Genomic DNA, 9,276 nt, shown 5'->3' with positions numbered 1-9,276 from the left:
AAGCGACGACGCAACGAAACCGAAACGAGCCCCTAGTCCCGTACGTAACAGGGATCAGCGAGGCGCTTGCGTGGATGTTCGGCAAGCAGACCGTCCACGTTACCCGTGTCCCAACAAGCAAGATACGAAATCAGCTTGTAAACCTGAAAGACCAGCTCCGTCGTGGTTTACAAAATTGGCTGCCCCGACTGTTCATCTGTTTACCTCTAGGCAAAACAAAAGGCTTCACGAGACGCCTGAAGGATCATCATTATGACGTACGTAAAGAAAAAGTGACAACGAGCGCAATTGTCTTCGCATGCTCCGCGTGCGCAGTAAATTGGACAACCGAGAACAGAAAAGGAAGTATCATCCAGCCGAAATCTCGAGTCACTCATCATCCAGACTACTCCTAACACAACCAACAAGAACGGTGGCACATCTCATCCTATCTATGCGAAATCTCTATAAACGATATTAGCAGCTGCAAAAAGCCGCGGACGTCCAACCGGCTGCTCATAGCGAACAGCCCCGCCGGGTGGCGCAGTGGTTACGGCGCTCGACTACTGTTCCCAAGGACGCGGGGTCGAATCTCGGCCTCGGCGGCCGTTTTTTGATGGAGGCGAAAAGAAAGGTGCCCATGTGCTGTGCGATATCAGTGCACGTTAAAGAACCCCAGGTGGTCGAAATTTCCGGAGTCCTCCATTACGGTGTCTCTCATAGCCTGAGTCGCTTTGGGACGTTAAACCCCACAAACCAACCAATCATTGCGAACAAGGGAGCCGTAGGTCTCCCGAAACGTCATTTTTTCGTGACCATGGTTAGTGACCAGTGAACCTCATCAGGATAAGCGTACTTTTTATGAAAACCCGATTCGAAGTATTCATTTTAACGAGCTTAGGTTTTTGCTCCTCGCTAAATTCTGCGTTATTGTGAACAATACCAAGGATGTCTGCCGTCTTTTTAGGTGATTTTCTTATGCGCCCCCATAGCGGTTTGGTATTGGCTAAACTGGACTTTTCGAGCCCAGTAAAATACATCTCTTTGGCGGAACTTCGCGCTTTTGGGTAGACTGTTGTGTTGACGCCAATGCAATCAAAGTCTCTTCTTGCGCCTTTCGTACTTTTTATACGCACGCGGACTTTTCTTCATAATTTTTTTAACTGAATAATTTATCCGTAATTTGTCCGCTTTGGGTTTTCGTGATACATTTTAGAAAGAATTAAAAACGGCTACAAGGCACTGACATCATTTTTGAATTGACCTTGCTACAAATGCTTCAAATTTCGTTTCCAGTTGATTCGCCATTTCAGTGAAATGAGCCATCTGGTATGAATACAACCTTCTCATGTCATATATACACGGTGTCAGGTTTTGAACGGTAAACACAGCAGCAACAATTTTGTGGTCTCTAATTCCTGGAATGTACGCGCACAGTAAACACGTTTTAGTCATTATTATTAAATTGGCAATGATACTCTCGCGTGTTGAATTCTTGATACTCTGAGTAACCCATATGTACTAATCACGCCAGTGAATAGTGAGATCCGTTATTTCGTAGGTCCGTTATTTTCTTTAAAATCGGGACAGTAAACATCCCCTGTCTGAGGACTTAAAAACTTTCACGCTTGAACTGAGGTGCCGGTAAAATGCACCTAAAGCCAGCGTTGCGCTGTCGCGAGTACATAGTCTGCGCCATATATGCTCTCTGCGACCTTGTTTTGGATTTCAGCTTGCGTGCACAGTAAGCTGTCTTGTACATCAATCAATACGCCATCGTCGCGTGACTTCCTAGTTCAAAGCAAATAGTTTGAGAAAAAAACATAACCTCTACAAAAAATGCAAAAAGCAACCATTTAACAGCGTGCTATAAGAAATATTCTAACGTTTTAAGCATGCCTCTCAGAACACCTAAGAGAACGGACTTTAAAAGAGAACTAAACCACTCTGGAAATAACGTTTATAAGAAATGAAAACTTATTAATGCCGTTCTAAACATTAGCAGCTCAAAACCTCTCAAGAAAGCAAACAGCAACCTTGCACACATTGCTGAAGCATTTATTTCATTTGATTTACCTTCATGCAAAACCAACATCGCCACTTGTCAAACATTAAGACGATCTCCATATAGTATTTTTCTTTTTTTTTTCTGGGATTCCTGATGAGGCCTGCAAAATAATATGCAATCAAATTGATGCCAGTCCAGGTCTGGATAATATACAATGGTTTCATATAAAGTTGATCGCCGATCTATTTGCGATGTCTTCACTCATATTGTTAACCTGGTGTTCAAATAAATCCTTGCTCTTAGTGCGTTGAAGAAGGCTAAGCTTATCCTTATCTTCAAAAAGGGAGATAAGCATAACATTTGTAACTGCAACCCCACCACCATTCTGTCATTTTCAGCAAAATTATCTAAAAGGATATTGTTGCTAGACTGAGCAGCTATTTATCAAAATTTGGCATTCTCTCTCCTAACCACTTTGTCTTTAGAGTATGGTTTGCGACTGAATTAGCTGTGATCTCTCCCACTGAACAAATTAAATCCTTTATTGACGCGGGTAACATTGCTGGTACATTATTCCTTTGAAAGCATTTGATTCTCTCAACCATACCATTTTATTCAATAAGCTTAACGTCATCGGCACATCTGGGTCTGCGCTTACAATAATCAAAAGCTATTAATTCGATAGAAAACAAGCAGCGTTAATATCAGGGACAGATTCAGAATTCAAGGAGGTTCGCAAGATTTCCTCCTTGATCCTCTTTTGTTTATTTATATAATAATGGCTTCCCTATATGTGCCTTAATATTTCCAACTGTTTCCTTTACGTAGACGACATGACTATCTTAGCCTCGAGTTCACATATATAAACAAGCTGGCTTAAAAAACTGAATGCTGATGCAGATAATGTATACAATTTGTGCCTACATAATTTGCTGTTCAGTAATGCATCCAAATCTAGTTTTATGTAGTTTTCAACTCGCCTTATAACATCAGTTGTGGAACTCCGTCTGCTATCATCGGCTCAAACTCAATCACTGCTTCTGATCATGTGTCCTTTCTAGGTGTGGAACTTGATAAACACCTTAAGTTTCAGACTCACTTCACATCTATTCTGCGCTACATGGCTTGTGCTATTAGAGTACTAATTAAAGTTCGCCCATCACTATTTTTACAGTCTTGCGCTCATTTCTCTTATTATTCGTTCATCCACACTCACGTTAAGTATTGCCTCTCATTTTAGGGAAATACATACTAGAGCACTGCACGGGCCGTAATTATCGGCCCGGGCCCGGCCCGAGCCCAGCTGCCTTTTACGTTACCCGCCCGAGCCCGGCCCGGCCTTCTCCGGTACATCCCCGGGCCCTGCCCGAGACCGTGGAAACTATGACCTACCCGGACCGGCCCGGCCCGCTAGTGGGCAGGCCCGGTCGAGGCCCGACAAACGAATTTATGAACTAAACGCGGCTCAGATGCAGATGTTCTTGTCATTTCCTATTTCCATGAAAAGATGCCCTATCTATAAGCGAGGTGTGAAACTCTAATTCCTAGTTCTGGTGGCGTTGGTTATAATGTTTCTGTGTCCGAAGAAAGCACAGGGGCTTGGATCCCATGGATACGAATTCCACGAACTTAATGCTATCCTAAGATGGTTTTAGTTCTGGTACTGCTGGGTACAAGTTAAAAAAAAAAAAATATGCGAAACAACTTCTGAGTTCAAAATCGGTTCGCTGCTAGAGGTCACGCGATCACGTGATCAAAGAAGCTTGCGAAGCCGCTCCTCAGTCAGACGTCTGCACGGAGGATTTCGGTGTGTATATTTTTGGGGAAAGGGGCGGGGCTCTGCTGGAATTCCTCGTTTTTATTGATTAACTTACTGAAAAACAAAAGAAATTACTAAGGGCCAAAGCACACCGAGTGCATCCAACATTCCAGTCACAGCCTCAGTTGGGATCCGGTAAAAAGTCTAATAATATAATGTATTCCCCACTTCTACGCACCTATAGTTGCTGCACAAGTCCTCTGTTATTGTTATATGGGCTTCAATTATTTTGTGAGTCAGCAAGAATAATCCAAAAGCACTACCTCGTTAATTTCAGCTGTTAATGCGGTCTCCTGCTGCGAAAATATTAAATATGAAGCAGCTCAGTGTCGCGCGATGAGCATGAACATGTACCAGTTTTCATAAACTTTATTTAGACATCTCCGCTGATCAACAACAAAGCCAGCAGTACCTAAGAATACTCTGTTCAAAGGGCAGTCATTCAACTGTGGTAACTTGTGTACCCTTCGCTTTTATCCTCTCTGCAGTTTATCCAAAATCATATGCGCAATATTGCTTACAGTCACCGCACTGAAAAAGCCCTTCGTGTGCTCCAATCCCACAGTGTTCTTTTTTTTTTTTTGCTCCCAATGTAATCGACTACAGTTTATATAGCCTAACACATAACTCTGTTAAAGAGTTACTTCCATTTTCTCGCTAATCCTTAATGACCAAACACTGCATCGCAGCGACACACGTTTCGCCAACAGTAATAATTTCTTACTGCCTAATACAAACACTAATTACGGAAAACAAACACTTCGATTCTCTTGTACCATACTTTTTAATTCATTACCACTCACTATTAAACAATCATTAAATATTTATGCTTTTAAATCCGGGGTTCGTCAGTTTTTAATATCACCCCGATTGTATTTTTCAAGGCACATTGTTCCTGTGTTGTTGTATACATAATTTTGAGACTTATTCCCCGCGTTTTCTTGTAATTTTGAGTTGCATCGTTTTTATTCAAACAAAAGCGATTGTTATAATTTGACTTGTTTCGTTCTCCATAAATCATTGATGCTTATACTGTATATCTTTAGCAACTGCTTACTACTTATTTTTTCTTTTTTTGCAGTAGTTGTTAGAGAAGGTCCCGTCAACGGTCCCTGACTTTAGGACATCCTTCTGTATCGTGTTTTGTACCTATTACCTGCTACATACAATAAACGAAACTTCAAACGTCAAAAAAACAAATATTTCAGTCATTCACAGAACTTTCCAGCCACGTTACAGTTGCGAAAATAATACCTGGGTTTGAGGACTGCAGTAATTCGTGGAATGTAACATTTATTTACTTATTTATTTATTCATTTATTTACACATGCTACAGTCATGCAGACCAAGCAGGAGGAGGAGGGGGCAGTATTCATAAAAACAATAAAAATACACTTTGAAACTGCAACACTCGGGGGTCGTAATCAATTGAACGAAAGAGAAATAGGGTGGGCGGAAAGTATGAGTATTTAAAGGTATTGATCCGTGAAAGGTATGGGGAAATACAATGTTTGTGGATATAGCGAGTCTTTAGAGTGAACCGGGAACTTTCATATAAAGCAGGACTCGTTTTTTTTTTTTTTAATTGATACTGCAATCACCACACGGGGATTTTAGCAGGGCGGTATACAAGCGCGATTATAACAAAACAATGTCATGTGCAGAAAACAAATGCACTAAGCACTGATTGTACAATAGAAGGCAGAAAAAATAAACATTATTATTATTATTATTATTATTATTATTATTATTATTATTATTATTATTATTATTATTATTATTATTATTATTATTATTATTATTATTATTATTATTATTATTATTATTATTATTATTATTATTATTATTATACACAAAGCACAGCTGGGCTCACGTCAACGACAAATAAATATGTACTGAGCCGTTTAACCTCCCAAAAAAGCAAAATTATCACACACAATGTCACAGTAAAGAAGCAAAGTAGCAAATAATACAAAAACAATGTTATTCTAAACGTGAGAGAAACGTAGGTAATATTGGCGCAGAAACGGTGCTCTTTTTCGGCTGATTTCAGTCTACTATTGTGCGGGGGAAGAATAAATATTTGAAAGTGTTATTGAGCGAGGAAAACGGCCGGGGTTAAAAAAAAACTGTGCCTTTGGCGAGTAGCGTATCCGGAAGAGAAATACATGATTTTAGTTATGCCAGTCTTGTAGTCGCCATTAATTAGTTGATATAAAAACTTCAGTCGTGAGTAACGATTTCTTTCCGCCAAACGAGGAAGATTCGCCCTCTTTAAAAGTGTAAAGGAAGTTCTGGTAAATGTGTTCAAATGAAGCGCGCAGCTCTTCTCTCTACTTTTTCTAGTTTATCAATATTCGCTTTTGTAAAAGGGTCCCAAATGTACAGCGAGGAAAGATATTTAAATTTTGTAAGCGCACTCCTGTTTTCTTTATAAAACGGATACGTTACTGCTAGCCATCAGAAAGGAAGGAGATACAGAGCTGCAATATGGATTAAAAATGAAGTAGATGCCTTTTCTCTGGACAGTTTAGAGTTTGTATATATCCTTCTTTTTTTTAAGACTGGATCCCGTGCACCGCAACCATACTCGAGTCTCGGGTGAACTAAGGAGCTGAAGGCAAGCAGTTTGTGTTTAAGATTGACCATTTATGACAAGCACAGAACAGGTTAACATATGACGGCTTAGCTATGTTTAGCCGGCGTGACGTATTGTTTAGTTTTGTTTCCATCTGCATGCCAGTTTTCCAGACAAACATATCTCCGTTATTTACAGGTTCGTCGTGGACCAAGGAAACGACCTTACCATTGCGTTTTTTTTTCTTTGCCAATAGCCCAGAGCTTTCGCCTGACCTCTCGTATTCTGGGTGAAAATTCTCTAAAAATTCCAAACATAGTGCCTATTCATTCTTTTTTATTACATAATAGCTGCGCCACTTCTTTTTAAGACATGAAATGTGCAATAATCAGTTGTTTACGTCCATATTAATGCTTTAATAGTCTGTGGCCTCTTTTAACCTCTTTGACGGCGAGTTGCAACCTGTTACGACTGAAGCCCTGAATGATATTTTCTGACTGCCTAAGGTCATGGTCTGCAACTTCATAAAATACAAGATTTAATCTTCTACCCCTGTTCTCAAGGTCATCAATCTTTCTGGCCATGTCATCCGCAGGTTCAGAAAGAAGCTCACTCTCTTTTTGGGTTGCGATATGTTCACATACTAACTATTTGGAGGGTCACTGGGATGCGTATCTCCAATTAAGTCGAACAAGAAAGGCCCGTCCAGAGCTGTAGTAAGGGCAAGTCGTTCTAGCTGCTTCCCGAGGTGCGCTACTATCTCTGATAACGTTTTTTGTACGCCAAAAATCATAAAATGCTTTGTCGGGGCATGCTGTGGGAGTCCCATGACCTGCTCGTAAGCCTTGCGCAGTAGGCAGCTAGATGTCTGGGTTGAGTGTGCGGCCGAAGCGGTGCACCAAATGTTATCCGATAATATAGCCTGAAAGAGACAGATGTTGTCCTGCTCTGTCAGCCAGTGGTTGCGGGAAGAGACGCCAGCTACCAACTGGAGGACTTGCTTGGAGGAATCCAGTAAATGTTTCATTGCGTAATCCGTATACGCGTTCATGTGACTGGAGGGTGAGCCTCATAAACGGGAGGGTCGGAACAACCGGGACTGGAACATCGTCCAGCTTTAGCTGCATAGCTGGGGGCCCTGATCCCCGTGTGGTAGGGATGAGGTGCACCAGGAGCTATTTATATTTGTCTGCCGATCAGAGAATGTTCCCTTTGGCTAGGTATTGTTGACTGATGTTGATGGCCTTCTGTGTAGAGTGTCTTATTGCCCCCAGAAATCGAGTGACCGTCCAGGTGGAGAGTTCATCGGCGTAGAAGGAGTGGCGGATAGATCGGATGACAGAGAGGAAGGAAAGAAGGTTGCACATGGCCAGATTGAAGAGAGCTGAGGATAATACCGATCTTTGGTTCAGGTGTGCCTCGATTGTGTAGTCGTACCTTAGAAAGAGAGAAGGAAAACAAATCGAGCTGTTGCCGTGCGATCCTGTTGTTGTTGTAGTAAGTAGTAGTAGTATAAAACATTTATTTGGGAAAATGGGTTATGGATTAAGGGCGGGGTAGGTCGGGTCCTCATTCCGAGACTCCGTTGGCTGATGCCGCTGCCCGAGCTCTCGCAAGCAAAGTCATTTGTGCCGCTAGGTCGGAGCTGGTAGGGCCACCTCCCAATCCGCCCACGTTGGGTTTTCTTTACGAGGTATGGCTTGGTTTTCTTGGCAAGCCCGTGCAGTATGGTAAAGGTCTGCTTTCTGGCCGCAAAATGTGTATTCAGCTGAGAAAGTGCCTGAAGTAATTTTGTGCGCTCTAGCTGGGTTGTTGTAGGACAATGTTTGTAAACGCCTGAGGTGACACTCCTCTGATTTATCGAGTCCTTTAGCAGGTGCTCGAAATGTTTGTCTCGCTAAGCGGACGTGTTGCAGTGTTTCGCGATATATAGCCAGGAGCTGGGGGTGGTCATGTGAGGGGAGTGATAGGGGATCCCAGGAGAGGAACGCTCGGGCTGTAGCGAGTGCTCACTCGTTTTCCTCTACCCCTTGATGACCAAGTGCCCATTATACTTCTTTGCCTGAGGCCTGGTGTCTGACCTAGGATGAGATTTTACAGGTCAAGGGAGAAACCCGGCCTTGCATGTAGTTTCTGTAGGCTGTTTGCGAGTTGTTAACGATGTATATGGAATCGGTATGTGTTACGGCTAACGCGATCGCTGCCTCCTCCATTTGCGCGTCGTCTGAATTTCTAGCCGTCAGCCCCGCTGCCGTATGCCTAGACGAGTCACGGCTACGGTTGTGATGCCTTCGCGGGGACCCGCAGCACCCACAAAGAAGGCTCCTTTGTCCTTGGAGTAGTTCTTATCCGTCCTCCTGACTCGTGGTTTGAGTAGTGCCTCGTGATATTCGGGATGAATATTGCGTGGTAGGGGCATGTTGTGGAGTTTGCCCCTCAATTCATGTGGTATGTCCTATCTCTGCTGCGTGGCGCTTGGAAGGCTAATTCCGAACTGTTCAAGTACTTGCCGCCCGGTGGCGGTACCAGAGAGGCGAAAAGTTTGCGTTACTGTTCGTCGATGGTATGGTATCCTGAAGAAAGCTTTGCACATGATATAAGTCCGCTGGCCACGATGTGTGGAAGAGAAGTTGTATATGATGACACCATGACTGACATTGTAAAGCACCTTTAGAGGGCTAGAACTGCTTGAGGTGTAGGTGTATGAAAGTGGGCAGGTCTTCTCTGTGCTGGAGGAAGACATCTTACACGGGCTGGAGGAAGACATCTTCGGGTAGCGTGAAGGGGAGCATCTAGTGTAGAGATGCTTCGTCTCTGCGGAGTCTCATAGCCGGCGGCCTATTGGTTTGATGTACGAGTGATCCGAAAACCGGGGAATGAGCATGAAGTCCC

Source organism: Amblyomma maculatum, chromosome 1, assembly GCF_055883805.1.
Source record: "Amblyomma maculatum isolate TAMU_Amacu chromosome 1, ASM5588380v1, whole genome shotgun sequence".
Classification (NCBI taxonomy): domain Eukaryota; kingdom Metazoa; phylum Arthropoda; class Arachnida; order Ixodida; family Ixodidae; genus Amblyomma; species Amblyomma maculatum.
The sequence above is the reverse complement of the archived record's forward strand: the minus strand, read 5'-3'. Positions refer to the sequence as shown.